Here is a 26,177-nt window from a genome sequence, read left to right as displayed (position 1 = left end):
TCATAGCTTGTGGCTTTGGTATGAAAATGTGCAAAATCATGAGTATTTTTTCCTATATTTTATTCTAAAAAGTTGTTTTACTTTATAAATTTACATGAATGATCCACTGAATTAATTTTATATACATTATGAAGATTAAATCAATGTTTATTTTTGAATATTTATGTCCAGTTATTCTACACCATTTATTGAAAAGATTTTTCTTTCTCTACTGGAATACTTTTGCATTTTTGTGAAAAATTAATTTGGCTGTATTTTTGTGGGCATATTTCCATTTTCTCTAATTTATTACATTCATTTATGTGTTCCTCTCCTTTACCAGTGTAACGCTGCCTTTATTCCTGTAGAGGAAATCAGTAATCAGATGGCTATTTTTAGCTATGTTATTCTATTCTCCCTATTTTGGCTTTTTATATAGATTTTATAGTCAGCTTGTAAATATGTACATAATCCTTACAGATTTTATAGATAAAAAGTTGGAAAGAACTGACATCAGTACTAGTTGTAGACCTTCAAGTCAAGAATAAGTAATCCATATACATTACTAAGGTCTTTTTCATTTATTTCATTACATGTTCGATCTTTAGCCTGTGGTGCCTATTGATTTTTTTTTGTAAAGTTGAAAGAATTCTGAACAACAACAAAAAAATCGGTGTGAGATTGTTTTTTTTTTTTTTCTAATTATTATTTTGGCATGTATTTGTTAGCATTTAGAAATATGATTTGTGTGTGTTCTAGTCTATTTTGTAAGTTTGCTAAACTCATTAATATTAGGATTTCTTTTCTTTCTTTCTTTCTTTCTTTCTTTCTTTCTTTCTTTCTTTCTCTTTCTTTTTTCCTGGATTCCTTGGTATTTTCTATGTAGAAAATTGTTTTTTCTAAATAGGGACAGTTTAGGTCTTTCTTTCCAGACTGTATGATTTTTACTTTTTTTTCCCCTTGCCTTATGGCTCTGACCTACACTTCTGGTACAATATTGAATAAGAATGGTGAACAAGGACATATTGTGTCTGACCCCAAGAGAACAGCATACAGTCACTTACTGTTAATTATGTTATCACTAAGAGTTTTTGTAGGTATTTGTTATTAGGTTGAAGAAGTTCTATTTTTGGATTGATGAGAGTGTTGAGTGTTGAATTTTGTCAAACTCTTTCTGTATTAATTGATATGATAATGTCCTTTTTTTTTTTAGACTATGAATATGATTATGTTATTGATAGATTTTCAAATATTGAACCTGCTAGCTTTCCTGAGATAAATCTCACTTGGTCATGATATATTATTCTTTTATGTATTGCTAGATTCAATTTTCTAATATTTTGTGGGGAATTTTTATATCTACATCCATTACACTTTCTCTTTTGTTATTTGAATTTTTGTTTTGTTGTTATTTTTTTGTTTGTTTCATTTAATACTCTTCTTGTGCAGTTTTGCTATTGGAGTAATACTGGCTAAATAAAATGCTTTACTTTCCTTTCTATTTTATAAATGATAATGTGGTTGAATTGGTGCTATTTTTTCCTTAAAAGTTTGGTAGCTTTTGATATCACATTTTTAAAATATATAAACTATGACATCAAAAACATAGAACGTGGTGGGGGAGAGAAAATAATGTAGTGCAAGAATGTATTCAAAATTATATTATCGACTTAAAATAGACTGTTATAAATATAAGTTGTTATGTGTAAGCCTCATGGTAAACACAAAGCAAAAACCTGTGGTAGATGCACAAAAAATAAAGAGAAGGAATCCAAGCATAGCACTCAAGAAAATCATCAAACCTTAAGGGAAGGGAGTAAGAGAAGAAGAAAGGAACATACAGGAACCACAAAATAGCCAGAAAACAATTAACAAGAGACAATAACTGTATACCTATCAATAATTACATTAAATGTAAATGAAGTAAATTCTTCAATCAAAAGACACAGAGTGGCTGAATGGATAAAAATCAAGACACATCTATGTGCTGCCTACAAGAAACTCACTTTAGCTATAAGGACATGCACAGACTGAAAGTAAAGTGACACAAAAAGATATCCTATGCAGTGGAAATCAAAAGAAAGCTAGGGTAGCTATACTTACAGCTGACAAAATAAAGTTTAAGACAAAGACTGTGATAAGAGCCAAAGAAAGACATTACATAATGATAAAAGTGTCAATCCAACAAGAAGATATAACATTTGTAAATATTTAGGCATCCATAATAGGAGCACCAAATATATAAAGCAAATATTAACATGCCTAAAGAGAGAATTAGCAATACAATAATAGTAGATACATTGATAGTCCATGTCGAATCATAAATAGATCAACCAGACAGGAAATCAATGCAGAAACATTGACTTTAAATGACATATTAAACCTGATGGACTTAAAAGATATCTACAGAGGGGCACCTGGGTGGCACAGCGGTTAAGCGTCTGCCTTCGGCTCAGGGCGTGATCCCGGCGTTGTGGGATCGAGCCCCACATCAGGCTCCTCCGCTATGAGCCTGCTTCTTCCTCTCCCACTCCCCCTGCTTGTGTTCCCTCTCTCACTGGCTGTCTCTCTCTCTGTCGAATAAATAAATAAAATCTTTAAAAAAAAAAAAAGATATCTACAGAACATTGTATCCAAAAGCAAGAGAATACATTTTTTTCAAGTGTGCATGGAACATTCTCTAGGATATAGGTCACACGTTAAGCCACAGAACAAATCTGAATATGTTTAAGAATTCTGAAATCATATCAAGCATTTTCTCTGACCACAAAGCTATGAAACTAAAAATCATTATAGGAAGAAAACTAGAAAATCCACAAATATGTGTAGATTATACAATATGCTAGTGACCAACCAATGGGTCAGAAAGGAAATCAAAAAAAGAGAAAAATACCTTGAGAAAAATGAAAATGGAAATTCAATGTAACAAAACTTATGGGATGCAGCAAAAGCAGTTCAAGAGGGAATTTTATAGTGATAAATGGCTACATCAAAAAATAAGAGAAATCTCAAATAAACAACCTAACTTTACACCTCAAGGGACTAGAATATACAAAGCCCAAAGTGAAAGAAAGGAAATAGCAAAGGTCAGAGCAGAAATAAATGAGAGACTGAAAAGACAATAGAAAAAGATACTGAAACTAGAAGCTGATTCTCTGAAAAGATAAACAAAATTCATCAACCCTTAACTAAACTCACCAAGAAAGACAGAGTAACCAAATAAATAAAATCAGAAATGAAAGAAGAGACATTACAACATATACCACAGTAATGCAGAGGATCATAAAAGACTCCTATGAACAATTATACACCAACAAATTTGACAATCTGGAAGAAATAAAGTCCCAGAAACATACAACCTATCAAGACTGAATCATGAGGAAAAAGAAAATCTGAACAGACCAGTTACTAGCAGGAGATTGAAAAATAATAAAAAACCTCCTAAGAAAGAAAAGTCCAGGACCAGTGGCTTCACTGGTGAATTCTATCAAACATTCAAAGAATATATTAGTCCTTCCCAAACTCTTCCAAAAAATATAAGAGGAAGTAACACTTCCAAACTCGTTTACAAGGCCAACATTACCCTGTTACTGAAACCAAAGATAACAGAAGAAAAGAAAATTTCAGAAAAATAATGAATATAGACACAAAAATATTCAACAGAATATTAACATACCAAATTCAAAATATACTAAGAGGATCATACACCATAATCAAATGGGTTTTATTCCAGTGATTCAAGGATCATTCAACATCCACAATCAATATGATATACCATGTTAATAAAATGGAAGATAAATATATATAAATATATATATATATATATATTTATCTATAATGAAATATTATTCAGTCACAAAAAGAATGAAATTTTGCTATTTGCAACATCATGGATGGACCTTGAGGGCATTATACTATGCAAGTATACTAAGTAAGTGAATCAGGGAAAGGCAAACACCATATGATCTCACATATTTGTGGAATCTAAAAACAAAAGACAGGCTCTAAAATAAAGAGAATAGAATGGTGGTTTCCAGAAGTGGGGGGGGGTGGCGAAGGATATGAGAGTGGGTGAAATGGTGAAGGTGGTCAAAATGTGCAACTTTCTAGTTATTAAAATAAATAAGTCATGGATATGTAACGTATAGCATGGTAACTAAGTTAATAATATATCATATTGCATGGTAACTAAGTTAATAATATATCATATTGCATGTTTGAAAGTTAGTAAAAGAGTATATCCTAAAAGTTCTCACGACAAGAAAAAAATTCTTTTCGTAACTGTGTTGGTGACAGATGTTAACTGGACTTATTATGGTGGTTATTTTACAATGTATACAGATATTCAATCTTTATGTTGTATGCCTGAAACTGATATAATGTATATCAAATAAAGAAATACATTTGTCTGAATTTGCCATTGAAAACATCATTGGCCAGTTACATGTTTTTCAAAATATTTTTAACTCAACTAAACTTCTTCATGATGTGTGTATGTATATGTGTGTGCATGTGTGTGTGTATTAATTTTTTATCTTAACTGTCTCTAAATGTGTGATCTGGGGAAAAATTATTGATTTAAGCAATTTGTTGAATTTCTGAGCATGTAGTTTTTCATAATATGCTCTTGTTATCTTTTGTCTATAGAATCTGGTTGTATTCCCTCTTTCATTCCCAGTATTAGAATTTTTATCTTCTTTCTTGTTAAATATTTATCAAATTCTTTGGCCTTTTTAAAGAACTTGATTTTAGTGTCCTTTATGTTTTTCTAAATTTTTCAGTTGTAATTTTATTATTTTCTTCTTATCAGTATTTACTCTTTCTCACTTAATATAGCTTAGTTTTCTAAAACCCCAGATAATAAACGAGTAAAGTTTCGTTGTTCTTTTTCTGTGCATATGTGTTTGTTTAGTACCTTGAGAAATAGGTTGAATTGTTGTGAACAGGACTTGGATATGTATGAATTATCTGGCAAAATGTCACCATAAAATACTGTCATAGAGAACTTTCCCATACTTCCTTAATTTATGTATCTTTATACGCATATCTTAGCCAGGTATGATATTAAGAGCTGTGCTTTACATGATTTTGGTTAGTGTGTCTGAATCTTTTCTGAATAGCTTTAAGAGATTTTGAAAATTAATTTAATTAGTGAAGATCAATTTAATCAAGGTATAGATGAGACCTGGGGATCATCCTTACTTAAGGCTCTGCAGCTGATTCCAATATGCAACACATTTCATAAAATCTAACATAGATCCTACACTCCCTCAATGAAATAAGTATTTATGTGTATTTATGAAACAACTAAATTTTAATATGATCTTATTCTATAAGTAAAAATAAATATATATCACCAACTTATTTTCATTTCTGCTTTTGGTTTTCATATACCAATCATTCTCTGACTCTAGTGAGAACTCATTATTTCTATATGTAAAATAATGTATGGTCGCCTCATAGAACTAACCTGGTATGATGAACTTCTGCCTGGGTTAAATACAGTTCTAAAAGGACTTATTTCCATGCTTCTACCTCTATTCTGAGGCTAATCTGTGAAAAGTAGAGAGAATGAAGAACAGTAATAGCATTATTTGTAGGCAATGGTTGTGCTGATATAAAATATATTATTTAAACTCACTAGATGTTAAAAAGAATAAAAAAAAACAAGGAGGAAATAAGTTTAAATAAAGGAAGAGCAAATATAAGAATTTTTGTTGAACTCGCTCTTGATTTATTTCCTCTTATGTGAGAGAAAGAAAAAGGAGAACAAATAGTTGGCTGAAAGAAACTGAGAAAATGACCCAAGTCAAATTAGAGATTTTCTCAGGTTAACATTTTACTCTCGGTTGCACTGTGCCTTTTTATGCCTTTTCTTTCTTTTCTTTTTCTTTTTCTTTTCTTTTCTTTTCTTTGAATTCGAATTCGAATTCAAATTTGAATTTCTGTGGTCTTTGAACATATTCTGTATCTGAGGTTCAATTCTCATTATATGGAAGCTCTCAGTTTCTTCCCTGGAGTCCCCCAAATGTGAAGTGGGCAAGATGACTGCGTCCTCCCTTTTTGAGATCCTGATGAACTTGCCCAATAAATGTAATATGAATTCAATGACTTCCTGTAAAGATTAAGTCTTTGTTAAATATGGATAGAAAATTTTAAAAAAAAACTAAATATAATGTTACTGCTAGAAATCCAACCACTCTACTTTCAAAATCAAGATTTATATGTGAGAGAGTAAGTATGTCTGATAATAGACATTGAAAGGAACAGCAAGTGAGCAAGTTGCATTGATGAAGACTACATGGACCCCATTCCATGATTAGGTTAGTTTTTAACTTCAAATAAAATGTCTACTTTTTTAATCAAGAAAGATATATTCACATTTTCCTATGTGCTGTCATCATTCTGTACATACACAAAACATAACTTGATATTGTATTTGTCTCCACATCTAGACTAAAAGTTTTATGATGAAATAAGTAATGAATTGAATTTTTTTGTCTTTAGTGACTGGTGGACAGGAATGAGTTTGACACTTTTTCTCAGAGAAATTAATGCATTCCTTCAATAGATTTTCCTAATTAGATGATTTATATACAATATTTTGGGGATTCTAATGTATACATATTCAAACTAATATTAGATCAATAATGTTCTCCCACCTATTAAAAATCAGTTTATATCCTACAGCAGAAAAGATTGCACTAACTCCAGTGACATCAGGTATTGATTTGAACATTTTGCTCTGAAATTATACAACTGAAAGGGGCCATGTCCTTATGTCTGTGAGCTGGTGACCTCATTGATTTTTATCTGACACCTGAAATCCATGTGTGCTATTCTGTTACATTCCTCCTGCCTATCTTAATTCCCAAGGATGTATCCTTTCTTCTTATGAAAGACTGTCTCAACCATCCCCATTTAGTAAAACAAGGTGAGTTCAATATCACATTTACTAAGATTGGCAAGTATTCTGTTTGTAATTGTTGCCAATTTCTCTTTTAGGTAGTGAGCATAAATTCTGCCTTATATAGTGGAAATTATAAGTAGTAGAGTGTGTAGGATATAACAACAGCATGCATTTTTCCAGAGAAGGCAGGAAATGAACATGAGGTAGAGTTTGGGTTTGAAGAGATGAAAGCTAACTGCAACTGGAGGAGAGTCCTTATGGTTTGCTGATGTACGTAAAGTTACAGGTATTAGTAGATCCTGAAAGAAGAAACAATATACTTGTGACATTGAACAGAAGAAACCCTAACACCTGTTGGCTGGTGATAATGTGCAATAATGTGCAACTAAAGAAATGGAAAGGGCAAAGATAGCTCTTTGTTTCTTTCTTAATTCCTGTTGTTGGCTTTCTTTCCTTAGTCTATCCCTAAAGGCTTGATTGCTGTCTTTTAGGAGTCTGTAATCTATTTCTCTTCTTTCTCAGCATACCATCAGCAGGCAATTCCATAGGCCCGCTTGTTTTTCTATCATCTATGTGCTCATAATTCCAAATTTGTATTTCTAGCCCAGATAGCATACTGAGTGCTAATCAATTTAACCTAGCTAGTGGCTTTCTGTACTTAGATTTTTTTAAAGGGACCTCCAATTCAATACTAAAAGGTGTTCATTACTTATCCTACAAATCTAGTATTCCTTCAATATTGTTTTTTCAGCATGTAGCAATAGTATTCATTCAGGATGAAAGAAAATTATTAACATACTGATCTGGAAAATTTTCATTTTTATATATTTGCATGTTTTTGGACACATGTCAATTTTTGAAGTTATTATAAATCAACCGTGAAAATTGTCCCTTATGTAGGAAAAAATAAAGGCCTAAAATATTAAAATAATATTGCAGTGAAGATTAGAAATAATTAATTCATATAATCCTGTACATAGTTGGTCATTTTTAATGCTTTCTTTTTTTTTTATTTTATCAGTGCCTTTTATTTATTTTAAGAATAATTTTTTAATTATATTATGTTAGTCACCATACAGTTCATCCCTAGTTTTTGATGTAAAGTTCCATGATTCATTACTTGCGTATAACACCCAGGGCACCGTGCAATACGTGCCCTCCTTAATGCCCGTCCAGCCTATACCATTTTTAATGCTTTCAACAGAATTGATTCAGATTTCAAAAAATAAAATAACTGATCCATACTATTGTTTCAATTATTCCTATTTTCCTATTAACTATAACTTTCAGTGTGACTCTAAACTTGGTTCAAATACTCTTGGCTGGCAGTATTCTGATATTTTACCTGATATTAAACATTTTATTAAAAAATAAAAATATCACATTTTAAAGCCTTTCCTGGTTTTTTCCCTTTTCAGTTGCAGTTCAAGACATATTAGGTCATTATTGTTTGAGGATTCAGCTATCACACTGTGATCTCCCTGTAAGGAGAGGAAGCAGTGTTTGTTATATTGACAGTTAATTAGCAGCCTTAGTACTGAAATGGTTTGGAGATATTTAAAAAGACAAGGAAAACAAGTATGGGGAAAATTGCTTTTAAAGGAAATCACAGAAAAGCCTTCTCTGTAATTCAAGTGTTCCTACAGATAGTCTTTTACATATCATACATAAATATATTTATATTTATATAATTGTCATATATATGTCAAACCCTGGTTCTGTTTACAGTGCCAACACTGCTCATGGTGTAATGTATATTTTAACTTCTGGAAACTGCAAACTACATAGTCATTGTCCATTGTAGTCTAACTGATACATGTTAGGACATGACTTAATTTTGGCTTTGTGTATATGAAATTCAGCAGTGGTGTTGATTTTTTTCCGAAACATTTCTAAGGTGTTTCATTGAAAATTATAATGATATAGGAAAAAGGGATCGTTCCTCAAGTATTAAAATGATTCTGAATCTATCAGTGACCATTTAAATAAGACAATTGTTAAGTCTATCAAAGTTTCAAATCTTCTTGATATTCTCAGTAAGCTCAAAGTCTGAGCTATCATTTATTTCATCAGAGGTTATGAGTACTGAAAAATACAGCACAAATTAGGAAAAAATATCAATTGGATCCCATTAATTGAATTCCATACCCAAGTGGATACAACTGCATCCTCTATTTTTAATTATTAAATTTTGTTATTGAATGTTTTGCTGATATGTAGACAATTTTAATTTGTGAATTATTAAACATATATATGAAATTATTTTAAATCTATCATTTATGGAAAACTAGCCTAGTATGTGACTGCATCCTACTAACCTGTGAAACAAATTCAATGTGATTCAAAAAGCAGACAAAAAACCAATATAACAGGTATTCATATTTTTACTGTGGGTTCTTAACTAAAATATGAGCATTAATCTATCTTTCCACAGAATTTGGGTCCTTATTAACCTGGTGTATGAGGGTTTTTTTGTGGAAATAGCTATAATACAATTATGATGGGATCAACCTCTGTTATTGTTCTTATGTTCATCATCTTCTCACCATGGGTGAAAAATTTCCTTTTATACTATATTCATGCCATTTTTCATGCTGGGGACAACATTCATTTCAATTGGTTTATGTGCTTTTCTTTTAGTCTCACAATTCAGTTGAAAATTACAGAGAAGTAACAGTAATGAGAGGCCATATGTTTACATGTGTCTATTCTTAAAAGCCTGTTCCAAAATTCTTCCATCGCTTTGGTTATGACTCCTATTATATAGTACCGTTGTTAAGGTTTTCAAATTTAAAGCATGTCCCTCTCTGAAAGATCATTCTAATTTCTCTCATTGAATAATATCCTCACGGATTGTTCAGGATTGTTCACCCCCTCTCTCAACCTGAGCATTTAGAACAACAAATGTGTGCTATCCAGTATGCAGCAATTATTTGAGGAATTCCATCCTTGTAATGAATTCCGTCCCATGTTATTTTTTTGTTGGGCTCCACATCAGGGCTGCTGGTTTCTCCTGTAGAGGATGGGTATTCCATGTTATTAAGGAGTATGAAGAGGTCCACTCACTCCCTGTTCATAAGTCTGATTGTAAACTTATCCATACCTCATTCTCTAGGCTCTGTGGCCAAGTTATCAAGGCATCATATAAAGCTTGATGAAGCAATAGAGCTAAAAATATTTTACTAATTATTTATACTGGCTTATGAATAAAATAATTTAATAATGTAATTTTCATCTTGATTAAGATGCCTTTAAAATGATACCTCTGAAAATTAATAATATCATTCTCTGTTATTGAGTGGATAATATGAGAAATTTCTTGATACAATAAAATCAAATTATCAAATTTATCCTACATCTGATATTTGTTTTCTATTTTTATTTTTTTCTGATTAGATTTTGTTAAAAGGAAATTGTGTCTTTAGTATTGCCATAATTTCTATTATATGCCTTTTCACTATTTGGACATAAAGGCTTTTGTTTGTGAAGATTTTCCTGCCTACCACTTCTTACACATTTGATCAATACTGAAACTGAGATCTAAGAGAAATATTTCAGCTACTGGTAATGAATATTTAGATGTTTTACTTCTGAGGCATTTTTTAAAAAATAATTATACTTTATACTTTAGATATGCATTAGTTGCAATATCTGAAAAAAGAAATATGCAAGGTTTTGTTAGTGTTTTATTTCAGTTATTCTTATTGAGAAAACAAATACTGTTTCCTTTAGAAAGAGATGGCCACATATTTTAAACTGTTAAACTCTAAGCATTTTATTTTGAAGTTTAAAGCACAGATAAATATCCATATATTATTAAAGTTGGATGTGGTTCTTTAGCTGTATGTATTCATATACAGTCTCATGCATACACACATATATACACATATTCTCTCTCTTTCTCTCTCTCTATACACACACACACATATATATATATATATATATATATATATATCTAGACAGTGACAACCCAAGTTAACGATAGCCCAAGTCAATGGCAGCCGGTATATAAAGGAAGATTAATTTTCTCCTTCTAGAACTACAAATCTGTTCATCTTAAGGAAATAAAGCATATTTTCTATGTTTTTACCTTTAAAATATTCATTATAATGAATTTATTTGATTACTCATACTTTCTTACTTGCATGAAAATTTATATCATATTTACTATTCATACAGAAACAGATATAACTCTAATGAGACTTATAAGTAATTCTGGAATGGTAAAATGACATTCTATTGCAGGTTGTATTCTGGCTGAAATCTTTTTCTATTCTAGGAAAGATCATACCCAAAAAGGGAGATTTCTTAGAAATGGCAGCAAAGCCTTCTGTGACGGATTGGATATCACATGTTCTGCGGGATCTCTTTGTCTTGATACCTAGCTTTAGAAAAGCCAAATGTGTCTAAAATGTTAAAAGAGAAACCTCTAAGAGGGCACTTTAAAGAAACTTCAAGTATTTTGAAGGTCTAACATTTAAAATGTTTACTACAAAAATTTGTCAGACATCCTACAACTTTTTCACTTTTCTCAAGTCACAAAATTATAAGAAAATATTGATGGACCAAATATACATAGCATTTATACATTTATATAATATAATATTTAAAATGAAACTGAAACCATAATAAAATTAAAAAGAAAAATATGTCCAAACACATAGCTGACTTTTAAAATGAACTTTTCCCAAACATGATAACATTCTCAGGTTCCAAACTTAGTTCCAATTTAAAATACATCTTAATCTCTGTCATTAATTAATTTTCTTAACCCAGATCCACAATAAAGGAAGATACCCTACAATTTTCAAGGAAAATATCTTTGAAATTCCCTATATTTTTCAGGGAAATTGCATTCTAATTAATATATCTCTCAATTGTATCTTCTGTCTTTCTTCTGGTTTATTCAAATCAGTATTTATACATATACTGTTATCTTTCATTTAAAATCAAGCAAACCAGAAATAATTTTAATAACTTATAATATAAAATTTTTAAGTCATATAGAAATATACCAAAAAGAAAAACTATGTGAAGAAGTGTACCTATTACTCAGTTCTATCAAATGCTATCATTTTCCATACTTAAATACTTATAATTAAATATGTGACATGGTTTATTTAGTAGTCAAGACCTATACACCCCTCTCCCTAATAACGTTCCTGTCCTTCCTTCATCAGACAATCAGAACCTGAATTTGGTAGTGTTTAGTCCACTGGTGATAGGATGAACATGTTTTCAAATTTTTATTGACAGCTGGAGGAACCTTTGTTAATCATGATTATCATGTTGTTTACATTCCCTTTGGACTTTTCTTACTCACTTGATTTCTTTTGGGCTGTATATATAATTACAGGATACTAACTTCTGTTGGTTATATGGATTACAGATGTATTATTTGAACCTGTGTTATCCTTGTTAAGTTTTATTATTGTGTCTATTTTTGAAATTTAATGTAATTATATCAGTATTTTATTCTTGCCTATTTCTTTATGTTGTTTAAGAAATTATTGTTTATTATAGGGGCTCCTGGGTGGCACAGCGGTTAAGCGTCTGCCTTCGGCTCAGGGCGTGATCCCAGCATTTGGGATCAAGCCCCACATCAGGCTCCTCCACTATGAGCCTGCTTCTTCCTCTCCCACTCCCCCTGCTTGTGTTCCCTCTCTCTTTGGCTGTCTCTATCTCTGTCAAATAAATAAATAAAATTAAAAAAAATTATTGTTTATTATAAAATACGGTATTTTAAAATGTTACCTTTCCTATTAGGCTTTTGATTTACCTAAATATTTTTTGTGTGTGTGTATAACAGTATTTTATTTTGTTGCCATATGGAAAACCAATTCTTTCAGCATCACTTATTGAACATTTAATCTTATTTCCACTGGTTTGCAATGCCTTCTCTATAATACATCATCTTTTCATATATATTTGAAACTATTACCAGGTTTGCTATTCTGTATCACAGGCATTTTTCACTGTGTAAAGTTATACAGAATTATTTATTATGATTTCAGAACATGAGAGAACTTCTAATTTTTTTCTTCAAAATACACTTATCTATACTACAAACCAATAGCAATGAGAATAAATGCAGTTAACTACATGCAACAAAATGGATGGATCTCTCAAACACAGTATTTTGTAAAAGAATCCAGATGCAGATGAATATATGCTTTGTGATTCCATTTACATAAAATTCAAAACCAGGCAAACTAGTCTATGATGTTAGAAGTCAAGATTGTGGTTACTTTTGGAGAAATATATGACTGGAATAAAGCAAAGGGTATGAGTGGGAGGTTTATAGCATCTGATAGCTTTCTTATCTGGGTGTACATTACACTAGTGCTCACTTTGTCTTAAAGATTTATTTATTTATGTATTTATTAAATGTATTTGAGAGAGAGAGCATGCGTGAGTGCGCAAGTGGGGAGAGAGAGGAAAAGGGAGAGAAGCAGACTCCCCGCTGAGCACAGTACCCAACGAAGGGCTCTGTCTCAGGACCCTGAGATCATGACCTGAGCCAAAATAAAGAGTTGGACTGACTGAGCCACCCAGGCACCCCATTAGCACTTAACTCTGTTAGAATGTATTAAGCTGTGTATTTTTATGTTTTTATGTGATAAATGAATTTACATAAAAACATTCTTTTTTATTCTTGACAATAGCACTCATTCTCAAGAATCTCTCTTATCTTTATCTTTTTTTTTCAACTTTCATTCTTACCTAAACTCATTATGATCTGATTTCTTTTTCTTAGAGAACTGCTACCATGCACTTACTAAATTCACTAAGATTTTTGCTTTAACAACACACAATGGAAAATATATATATAAACTGTCAGTTACTCTCTCAGTAACACAAGACATGATTGAATGTCTCTCTTTAAAAAAAAAAATGCTGTCTTTTTGTGGGTTTTGTGGAAACAGATTCTCTTCCCTTTCTACCTACATACCTGACTACTCTTTTCCAGTATATGTCACTGGCCTCTCTTTCTCTGACCATACAAATGTGGCCGTTTCTTCTACCATTTTCCGAGGATCCTACTCCGTTCTCTCTGATTTCCCTGAATGTTCATCTTCACTGTCAGATCTTCAGTTGCCATTTGCATAATGTGTGGATGAGTAACTCTAAAGCCTAATTCCAAAGGAGTTCCCAGTTTCTGGTCTCCAGATCCAAATGCAACTGTTGTCTATCTCTCCTGAATAGTCTGACAGTTACCCAGATAGAATTCATTTTTTTTTCTTTTCGAACCATTTTCCTTTTTGGAGTTTCAATAGCTAGAAATCTTAACAATTACCCTGGTGTTCTATCACTTTTTTTCTCTGTCAATTCTCATTAAATAAATTAGTAACAATAATGGGTGTAGCAAATTAAAGATGGCCAAAAATAATTCTTTGATATACCCATAAAGAGTTAAGGTCAATGATCCCTCACCTTTCATCTGGGTAAGGTTTGGTATCTGCTTTGACCAACAGAATATGGAAGAAGTGTCAGCTTCCAGGACCTGGACTTAAGAGCAGTCTCTACTATCTATTAGAACACTCATGTAAGAAGTCTGACCACCATGCTGTGAGAAAGCTAACATAGCATGTGGAGAGGACTTAGGTAGAGAGAGAGATGACTTACAGGCTCTAATTAGTTCCGCCATCCCAGCTATACTTGGGTAGAATAAGTTCTAGATTGTTCCCATTTGAAACCATTCTCTGTCTTAGACCCAGAATGACCCTCAAAAATATGAACAAACTATGTTTAAAACATGTCAGTGTTTCTCTGTTCACACATTAAGTTGAAAAAACTTTAAATGACATAGAAAGACCACTTTGTAACCCCACCTCTATCTGCATTTTAACATCACCTTTCATAATTCTTTTCCTGTTTGTTTCAACTTCTAGTTTCCTGGAACTTTGAATTTCATTTTTTAATTTACTTCTCTACACATGCTGTATTATTTTCTAAAATCCAGTCCACCACCCCGCATCTTTTTTTTAAGGATTAGTTTTACTATAATCAGTTCCTCTAATACGATTTTAAGGTCAAAATAAGGCTGAGGTGCTGGTGTAGGTCTCAAAGCATCCTACAAGGAGGGCTGTCAAATCTTCCATCATTCTGTATTGGATGAGTGTGTTAATCTGTTTATCTTCCCTACTGGGAGCATTCTGAGTTCCTTCTGGGTAAGGGAGTATGAGCATTTTACTATGATAAATTCAACTCTGAGCAAGTACTTATCACATTTTATGCTGCAAAATAGGTTGAGGAAGAAATAAGTAAATAAATGAATGGTGAAGCTCATAAATTATCAGTGTAAACAAAATTAAAAAGGTAATTTTATAAGGGACACCTAGGTGGCTCAGTTGGTTAAGTGTCCAACTCTTGATTCAGGTTCAGCTCATGCTGAGCGTGGAGCCTGCTTAAGATTCTCTCTCGCCCTCTCCCTTTGCCCTTTTCCCGTTCACTGCACATGCTCTCTCTCTCTCTCTCTCAAAAAAAGTAATTTTATAAATAAATACACTAAGAGAATTGAATTTTTTTGAAAATGTTTTCTAATTTTGCTTCATAGTAATACCTCGCAATTATTGACTGCTTGCTATGTGCTAAACACTACAACTCTTCTGACTAATTTAATCTTCACAACTCTATGTTGTAGGAGTTTTCTGTCTCCATGTCATAGATGATGAAACTGAAGTTCAGAGAAGTTAAAGAAAATGCCTAAGGTCACATGACTTCTCACGGGCAAATCTAGGAGTAAACCGGGGTCATCTTTATAAAGACTCTTTCCCCTGAACTTGGCTACCTCTCTTTTGAATACAAAAGTTTGCAGATTTGTTTTACTTTAAGTGGGAGATATCTATAGGAAAGAATTTTATTTTTTTTGGTTTGTAAGGATATAGTTCTCTTGAGTCATGTTTATTACATAGTGGTATAATTTTAAGTATTTGAAGAAGTAAAATCTTTTATCCCTTATAACGGAGTGATACTGTAACTCTGAATAATAAATATTCAGAATTCTCTGTACATACTATCAAATATTTTTATTTTATTTTTAATAGGTGACAGGCTTAAGATATATACAAACAACAGCCTGGCATCATCTATCTAAGAAGTAGTGAATATTTTTCCTGGATTCCTAAGAGGTACATTGATTTTGAGGCAGTTGGAAAAATTGATATGTAACCTATGGATCACATCTGAAGTCAACTACCTTGTCCTGTCTATAGTTATCCTATGCTGACAGTCCTACTCAGTTTGTTTATTTCAATCAATTTTTCTCAAGTATGACTCTAAATAAATAGAAAATATTTAAGATCACCTACTCCAAACTAATCAAATCATGTAGAACAGCTATGTGCAATATTGGAGTAGACAGTATTCCACTATATTTAGAACCATGCTGTTTTCCCATTCCTAGTTTTCTCATTATACCTAAGACATTCTGATAGGACCTACACCAGTTACATGGGGCTATCTGTGGAATCAACTAATTGAGATGTATGGTGTTATATCAACACTAAGCAAAAGTGATTCTGCTGAGTGGCTACCTGGCACCAGGTATTAGAGGGCTGAATCATTATCCCTCCCACACTGTACAACTTGAAATTGTACAAATAAATTTTTTCTTACGAGTTTCCACATGCATTATCACATTTGATAGTCACATAAATCTCAAAAATTCTTGAGATAATAGGAGTCTGGGTTTATATATTAGAAATCTGAAACTCAGAGTAGAATGACTTAACCAAGGTTATATCTATCAGAGATAAGAACGGAACCCAGAATTTCTCTTTGTTAATGTAAAATCTTAAAAGATGAAATAAGCATTAAGGAACCTATCTGGTACTTTGATTACCTTAAATGAGCCATCGGGGGGGAAATATTTGGATTCATCAAAAGTTGAAGTTTTATTAAACAAATGCAACCAAATTTAGAGGGGCAAGGGAGTTTAGGATACTGGTGAAGATATGTTGCTGAAATGATAGGCCATGGCTATCTCATTAGGTAGGAAGGAAGTGACAGTAACAGAGGAGTCATTTATTGAAAGAAAGTAAAATGGTCAGTACTATTGCGATTGTGACCTAAATTTTGACTGTAGGAATGGGTTACTAAAATGGCAGAAATTAGGTCAATTGAAATAAGGTTGTGAAGAGATTGACAGAGAAGGCTTTGGGATTTGGAGTCCCCTAAAACAATGACAGGGCTTGAGGTGAAGAAGAAAGCTGAACCAGGGTTCAATGGATGTGGTGGACAGTAGTATATGGCAAGAAAGAATGGAGAAGGCAAAATGTAGAATAGAAAGTGGTCATGTAGCTGAAGGTCTCAGCATGCAACAGAACTGGTTTTGTTATCTTATAACTGTGGTGAAGTAACAGGGATCAAGAAGGAGTAAGGACAAATCCCATCTCTGAGGAGCCTCATGAATCTAAGTACTCATCATCTGAGGAGATTGCAAGGAAGCAATTTCCTCGGGGAAGATTTAGGATTAATTTACTGCAGGAAAGAGGAGAGAGCCTTGACATAGAGTAAGTAGTCTGTTGGTTTGGGAGGGCAGTTTCAGAAAGTACAAAGAGATGAGAAATGGGGAAGAAGGTGTGTGGGGTCATGGACTGATTGGACAAATTATATAAATTAGGATTATTGCTTCGGTTGGTGGGTGTGAAGAAAGTGGAGAAATGCTAACTGTCTAAGGGACATGATGCGTTATTCTCTGAAAATACTTTGATTTATAAATATTCTAAATAAAAATTCAGTAAAATTAAACTTTAAATTACCGAACACATTGTTCATTATTTAGATCAAAAGAAGAAAGAAAGAGAAAGAAAGAAAGAAAGAAAGAAAGAAAGAAAGAAAGAAAGAAAGAAAGAAGAAAGAAAGAGAAAGCAAGCCAAAAGTTTTCCTTTGTACAAATTTCTTTTGGTCTCAACAATGCTCTGTACTGATTTTTTGGTACTCCTATTTAATAAAGGTACTTTTGGCTGAATTTTTTTCTCTAAGAATCATTGGCTTTACTTCTTTCAGCTATTTCTTTTGAAGAGAGAGAAAGAGAAAAGACAGTGTGGTTTGGCATAGGCAGGGGGTTTTCTTTTCATTATCTTGAAAATATAAACAGATGTCAAGCTGTGAATAAACATAGATGTAGTAATAACATGGTCACAGAGAAGAGATTTCTTAAGAAAAGTTTTCAGTATTTTTAAACTTCAGAAGTAAATTCATTTACCTTTATGTGGCATCTATCCTTGAACACGCAGCCTCTTCTTTTTCTATCACTCTCATCATTTTTTCCCCTCTTGTCAGTCTTGCTTTGATTTTGCAGCTGCAAAGCATGTCTTTTCTTTCTAACTGCTATTATCTTCTTTATATCTGGTCCCCGAAGAGGCAATTTACAAAAGTACCTAGGCTTTCAGTCATCCAATTCTCGTCGTGACCTCTTACAACCCACTTTTAGCCAGTGTCTTCATTTAAGACTCCTTTTGTATGGTAGCTACTGCCCTTATGAAATTAACTGGTCTGTGTTTTTTATATATTCCCAGGCTGTCAACCTCCTTCCATATACCTACTCGAGATATGAGTACTAATTGTCAGTACTTTGTTGTCGTCATCATATCTCTATATTTTTCCAACTTGAAATCCTATAAATCTTCTTAATCTTCTTACTCCATTTCAAAAATGTCGGATATCTGTTCACTGTAAAAAGGATTCCCTTTCTCTTTTTAGTTATAATATCAGCAACTTACCCAGCGATTTCTATATTTTACTCACTCTACATAATCTATTTACCATTTTTTGTCCTTTCATATTCTCTTCTATTCTCTTACCACTGGTCTGTATCTTTTCCCATGTCTTCAATTATCATCCAATCAATTCCAGTTCCATGGGTCTCTCAACCCATGACATGTTCTGCTTTATTCAATTCACTATCTGTACCTTTACCCATGACATCTTCTGGTATGTTCTGTTGCCATCTAAAACTCAATGTGACTAGGTCAGACTTTTGAAATTTTCTGCTAAGCACCCTTCCACTCTTCCTAACTCCATTATTCTCAATTTTACCAGTGTGAAGCTTGGGCATTAACTCAAATGCCTTCTTTATCTCCCCCTCAAGGCCTTATTAACTGTTCTGCTTGTATAATCTTTATAAAGATACTTCTTTCTTTATCCCTAAATTTATAGTCTTATAAATGTTCTTATTTTTATGCTTGAGTACTGTACTTTTGTTTTCCCTGATGTTTTGATTTCTCACCTGTTACACTATTTTTTCATAATATGCTCACATATTGTATTATTGAAGATAATATTGCTTTTTCAGAAAGACATGCATCCTGGCTTCATTTTATTATTTTTTAATAGTCTCCTAAAGGAAAAAAAATCAGAAGATGTATCTTCACTTCTTGAGTTCTGCATTTTTTCATATACATTCTTATACTTATTAATATTTTCTAATATACTTCAGTATTTCATAGCTTTTTCATATATATGTAATCCATAAGGTATTAGGCATTATTTTCTCTTAATGACATCTCGTTTAAGCAAAAATAACCCATGGGATTTATTTGTACTTAATAAGCACACATTCTAAAAATTTAGTTATTCTGTACTCCAAATGTTTTCAAGATGAGAGAATACTTCGTACGGTCTCCAAGTCTTACAAAAATTATATTGAAATAGACCTATTTGAGATTTTGTGAAGGAGTGTTTTCTTTGGGTAAAATAATAAACCAGTTCTTTTCCAAATTTCCTTTCTTAATTCCATAGTTCTATTTCTACAAATTCTCTTGAGACTCATTCTTACTGTTTTATCACTGCTAGAAGTTTTTTATATAATCATAGTGAAAGAAAGAAACTAATCAAATAATATAAACTTCAGTAAAACTCTCAGACAAAATTTCTAGGCAGTGTCATATTACTTTTTCAAATTTTGGTAATAAGTTGGACTCCACCAAAGGAAAAGTTTGAATTTTATTTTTTCTGAATTGTGTTGAAACATCTTAATAGTATTTATACTAAGGTACCATAAATAGATTAAATGTTTAAGCCTTGTAAAAAGAGAAAGTATTTATGAGAATGCTGAAAGATAAAATGGAAAATTTATGTAAAAGTAATTTCTAGGTCTTATTGTATTAAAGTTTAATTCTGACTAAAACAAGCATGCTAACAGTCTTTAATATTAAGGAGATGGTTTCGGAACACCTTATATGTGATAGGGATATATCAGTATATTTCACCTTAATATTTGTGTTTAATGTGGAGATGGGGCTGTGTGTATGTGTATGTTCATGCACACCTAATTATTTATAGATAGTTGGCAATTGTGTAGTATTGTTGGAATAGAATGTAGAAGGGATATAAAACCATTTTCTATGTAGTAATCTGAAAAAAAAATATTACCAAATTATTTTCTTGCCCGATGTGCAGCTAGAATTAAGTAAATGGTAATTTGAAAATACCAAGTAACCTCTTATGCCTGAATTTTTTATATTCTAACTGATATTAAATTTTGAACAATGTGTTCTAAAATATTATCAAAGCTAACACCTACCTTGTGTATTGTAATTGAGAAAATAGTGCTTGATATTCTGTTCAAGTAAATGAGTTCTCTTCCTTTTTTTAAAACTTTCACCAAAAGACTGAGTTATTTATTAATGTAACTTTGCTTCTAAACTTCCCCTTTATTTGAGCTTTATTTTTTTAATACATTCTTCAAGAAGAAAAGATGAGTCAAATTTCAGAAATTTCATTAGGTATCTAAGTATCTGGCATATAAAACATTTACTAGAGAGTCACTGTATGAAGTAAAGGAACGAGACCCTCTGCCTACTTCTAGTAAGTCGTTCATATATATACACACACACATTCTAGCTCCTTCAGTAGAAGCTTTCAAATGAGCTCTGGATAAACATTATAACAGCTGTATTTTAAGTTGGCAGAAAATGAACTCAGTCGTTTCAAAGTGTTAAGTTGCTTGCATAATGTAAACATAATTTTTGGTAAAGTATTTTCATTTTATTATACAAACTGTCAAGTCAACATAGCTGTATGAATCTTGGTTATAGGACCAATTTTCTTAAAAGACTTTATGTTTTATAATTCTCCAAACTCAGGGATTATGTTTTTTATTCTCTTTCTTTTCAAACACAAATTGAACATGTTTTTCAACTTGGTTTACAAGATGAACTTTAAATATAGCAAAAGCTAGACAGGCCTGAGCTGTCATTTTGTGTCTTATTCTTACAACCTAGCAAACTTTCCCTTTTTTATGACTTTATGCACTAGTTGAGGAATTTTAAATGGTTTACCATTTTTTAAGCTTTACAAAGTATTATTTAAAAATTAGGGACATTCTTTTAAGAGATATTGAGCAGGAGTTGATCTAAAAAGCCCATGGAAATATTATTTGCTTGGAAAAATGTATGTAGGATATTAGTCATATTCACTGTTTTTTTGTGATTGTGTATAAATAAAAGGTTGATTCTGCAATCACTGTGTATCTCTTAAGGGTAACATGAATTTGACTGTTCCTTATTTTATTTTATTCGTACTCATTCTTTGAACTAATCATAAATATCACATCATAAGGGATGTCTTTTCTAACCTTAAAACTAGGTCAGCCCCCTCAGCAACTTTTAAGCTGCCACAGCATTCCCTACTTCACCAGTTGTAACTCACCCTTCTTGAAATTTTTCTAAAACCTGAGGTCCATATCTCTCATATTCACCTGTCATCTTAGGGATTAGGACAAGATTTATAGGGACAGCCATGAATATTTAGAACAATACTATAATCAATTACACTTGACAATGTGTGTCAAAATGGAAATATTAATTATTTTGTTGTAGAAAATAAACCTATGGATTCACTTACAAAATTAATAAATGCATGTACAGAGATGTTTTTCATCACTGTTAAAAAAAAAACCCTAAATACCCTTCTCTATTTAAAATAATGAGGCTAACAATTAAATTCTGATATAAAATTATTTCTAAGATATAAAACACATAAACACAATGTGCTAATCAATTTCCATAGCATATTTCCTTTTATGAAAATAAATGGTATAAAATAGCATAAATAAATAAACTAGTATAACTAAGCTAGCATATTCATTTTTTTAATATTTTTTATTATATTATGTTAGTCACCATACAGAACATCCCTAGTTTTTGATGTAAAGTTCCATGATTCATTACTTGTGTATAACACCCAGTGCACCATGCAATACGTGCCCTCCTTAATACCCATCACCAGCCTATCCCATTCCCCCCCCCTCCCCTCTGAAGCTCTCAGTTTGTTTCCCAGAGTCCATAGTCTGTCATGGTTCATTCCCCCTTCTGTTTACCCCCCCCCTTTCTTCTTCCCTTTCTTCTCCTACCGATCTTCCTACATATTCATTTTTTATAGAAATATATCTAAGAAATTTTGTTTGCACAGGGTATATTGTTGAAAAAGGAGGGAGGGGAGGATAAACTTTTAAGATATTTTACAGTATTCTGTTGTATTTGAATTTTCTTACAATATGCAGGTTTTATAACTTTTTATGTCAATATGACTTACAATAGTAGTGAAAATATGAGTGATTTCTTCTTGTCTTCCCAGAGGACAAGAATAAAATTCCAAAATACTGACATAAAATTGATTATTAAATAATAATATAAAATAGACATTCAATATGTCATAGCTCACTAATTTATGCTAGAAGTATTTTATTTTAAAATAGTTGATACAGTCTTTAAAAAGGTCAAAATAAAAAAAAATACATTATCAAAGATTAAGAGAAATACAGAAATATAAGTAAACGAAATAAAATAGATTGAGAAAAGAATGTCAGTAAATTTTTTGGAACTAACGTAAGTTTATTTTCCTTACAAATATTAATACGTGTGTTTAAAAAAATATCGATTAATAAAATAAGAGCTTTTTAAAATAATTCTCTAAATCACAATTTAGTAGAAAAAATAATCTTTCATGTCAGCTTAACATTCTTGACACATCCAAACACTGGTAGCCACACTAGTCATTAAAATCATCCCTTCTGAAATCTTTAAAAAATTATAACCATTGTTCATAGTTGGGGATAGAAAAAACGAATAAACTGGAAGGATTCTTTTAGTCAGTTAATCTGCTATTTGTCATACATGTACAAATACTTGTATTGTTTTTTGAAGATCCATAACCTAGAATCTTATTCCCTAGAATTATATTTTCTCATTTAATAATAAATAGAGCAAAATATTTTAAACTTTTTGTGTGTATATTTTGACTACTCAGTTATCTTTTATTTACTGTTTATTACTTGAAGAAAATATTACAAAGAAAATAATATTAGAAAATTATTTATTCATTGCAAGTGACATATTTTTGCAGATCCTGAAAACATACTTCACTTTTGGAATTATTAAGGTTAATCTCAAAACAATATTCTCAGTCCCTTTAATAATGTTCAGAAAGCATTACATTTGACAAATTGTTCATCTCTAATTATGAGGAACTTGAATCTCTAAAAGCGAAAATTATACAAACAGGCCACGATGGCATACTTATTTAAATGTTATTTCTATTTGATTGTTTAAAATGAAAGGTTTTAAAATGCATTTTGAACTCACACAACATCATTGATTTCAATCATGTAGTTTTCTAGGTGCTTTTGAGTGAAAGGATGTGGATTAACAACATAGTGTGTATAAAATCTTTATGCAAATGGTCTGTGAAGCCCAAATGTGCATAAAATAACTGAGGAAGAGTGTAGAATGAGAATAGGTGTGAGTCTAAAATTTGGATTGAGAAAGTCCCACATTCAATGACTTTACAAAATGTTTCCAAATAAAATACAGATCTTATTATACCATACTTTTTATTAACTAAATTATCTTCTAATTTAATTCTTAACATTTTTATCTGTGGATGAATATGGCCGACTAATGTCAAAGTGCCATCAGTAGTACTGTTAGTGATGAGAAGTTAAGTCTTAACAAAGAGGCATGATAAAATATATAAACTCAAAATGGTAAAACTGAAGTCATATATACCTATTTTATAAATAGGGATCAGTCTCTTAGGAACACTTCACAGATCAAATTGAGTCTTTACTTTGACTTATTTTCTGTTAATATCAAATATTCTAAAAATTTCCAGACATTATTCACTCTAAATGCTTTACTGTGGCTGTTGTTGTTATTCATGGTTATGAAATATTATTTATTTAATACTGACAATATTAATTTTATTTTAATTCACCAAGACCTATTCCAATAATAGGTTTTTTAATAGTTATACTCTTTTATTTTAGTAGGTAGATGCCAAATAGCAAAAAATTGAATAATAAACAAGCAAAATAGTAAAATTATAAAGAAATTAAATAATAATCTCTTAGATGGTTGACAGTTTTCACTGGTCATATGCAATATGCAAAATCCTAGAACGAAATATATTAAATCAGTACTGAAAAAATGTAAAACCAAAGCTAGATATGAGGTTTTTGTGGAGTCTATTGCTCAGTCAGTGAAAGACTGAGATTATAACATGTCAAAACAATACATCAATACAAAAATCTTTTTTGTTGTGAAGACAATTATGATGCCTTAGGCTTTAAATATACAAATTTAACACATTTCAAATTAACATAACCTAAGAATACAGAACTAAAAGAAAATTTTTGAGTCAATACTTTGAAGGCTTTTAAGTGAATTTTGAAAGAATGGTTTACTTTAACATTGACTAGTTAGAGGAAAAAGAGATAATTAAATTCCAAAGGTAGTTTATCCTCTCCACCTAAAAAGTGTCTATTTTGTTCTTGAAAAAACAAACAAGCAAACAAACAAACAAACTACTTAAAACCAAATGAATAATCTGGGCTAAATCAGGTGTAAAGTGATGATATATTTTGACTTTAGTTTTTCTATATAACATGGTTTTAGGTATTTGGTAGTTCAAATCTACACTGTTCTTAAGATATACTCCTTTTTTTAAAAAACTTTTATTATGTTCTGTTAGTCACCATCCAGTACATCATTAGTTTTTGATGTAGTGTTCCATGATTCATTGTTTGCATATAATACCCAGTGCTCCATGCAATACATGCCCTCCCTTAATACCCATCACCGGCTAACCCATCCCCCAACCCCCTCCCCTCTGAAACCCTCAGTTTGTTTCCCAGAGTCCATAGTATCTCGTGGTGCATTCCCCCTTCTGTTTACCCCCCCTTCATTGTTCCCTTCTTTCTCCTACTGATCTCCCTGCTATTCCTTATGTTCCACAAATGAGTGAAACCATATGATAATTGTCTTTCTTTGCTTGACTTATTTCACGTAGCATAATCTCCTCCAGTCCCATCCATGTTGCTGCAAATGTTGGGTAATCGTTCTTTCTGATGGCTGAGTAATATTCCACTGTCTATATGGACCACATCTTCTTGATCCATTCATCTGTTGAAGGGCATCTCGGATCCTTCCAGAGTTTAGCTATTGTGGACAGTGCTGCTATGAACATTGGGGTACACATGGCCCTTCTCTTCACTACGTCTGTATCTTTGGGGTAAATACCCAGGAGTGCAATAGCTGGGTCATAGGGTAGCTCTATTTTTAACTTTCTGAGGGACCTCCACACCTTTTTCCAAAGTGGCTGTACCAACTTGCATTCTCAACAACAGTGTAAGAGGGATCCCCTTTCTCCACATCCTCTCCAACATTTGTTGTTTCTTGCCTTGTCAATTTTTCCATTCTAACTGGGGTAAGGTGGTATCTCAGTGTGGTTTTGATTTGAATTTCCCTGATGGCTAATGATTTTGAACACGTTTTCATGTGTCTGTTAGCCATTTGTATGTCTTCATTGGAAAAGTGTCTGTTCATATCTTCTGCCCATTTTACGATTTGATTGTTTCTCATGTATTGAGTTTGAGAAGTTCTTTATATATCTTGGATACCAGCCTTTTATCTGTAGTTTCATTTGCAAATATCTTCTCCCATTTTGTGTATTGCCTCTTTGTTTTGATGACTGTTTCCTTTGCTGTGCAGAAACTTTTTATCTTGATGAGGTCCCACAAGTTCATTTTTTCTTTTGTTTCCCTTGCCTTTGGAGATGTGTCATGAAAGAAGGTGCTGTGGCTGATGTCAGAGAGGTTATAGCCTGTGTTCTCCTCTATGATTTTGATGGATTCCTGTCTCACATTGAGGTCTTTCATCCATTTGGAGTTTATCTTTGTGTATGGTGTGAGGGAGTGGTCAAGTTTCATTCTTCTGTATATAGCTGTCCAATAGATCCTTTACCTGTCTGGTTAAGTTTATTCCAAAATATCTTACGGTTTTTG

General features: G+C 31.9%; 1 pseudogene; it reads right to left on the bottom strand.

The window, feature by feature from the left end:
* LOC100477258 overlaps positions 1-21,600 on the bottom strand; it is a 34,567-nt pseudogene extending 12,967 nt beyond the window's left edge.
* Positions 21,601-26,177: the final 4,577 nt, after the last annotated feature.

The sequence above is a fragment of the Ailuropoda melanoleuca genome, chromosome 10 (assembly GCF_002007445.2).
Source record: "Ailuropoda melanoleuca isolate Jingjing chromosome 10, ASM200744v2, whole genome shotgun sequence".
NCBI classification, from domain to species: Eukaryota; Metazoa; Chordata; class Mammalia; order Carnivora; family Ursidae; genus Ailuropoda; species Ailuropoda melanoleuca.
This window is presented reverse-complemented; position numbering and strand designations above follow the sequence as displayed.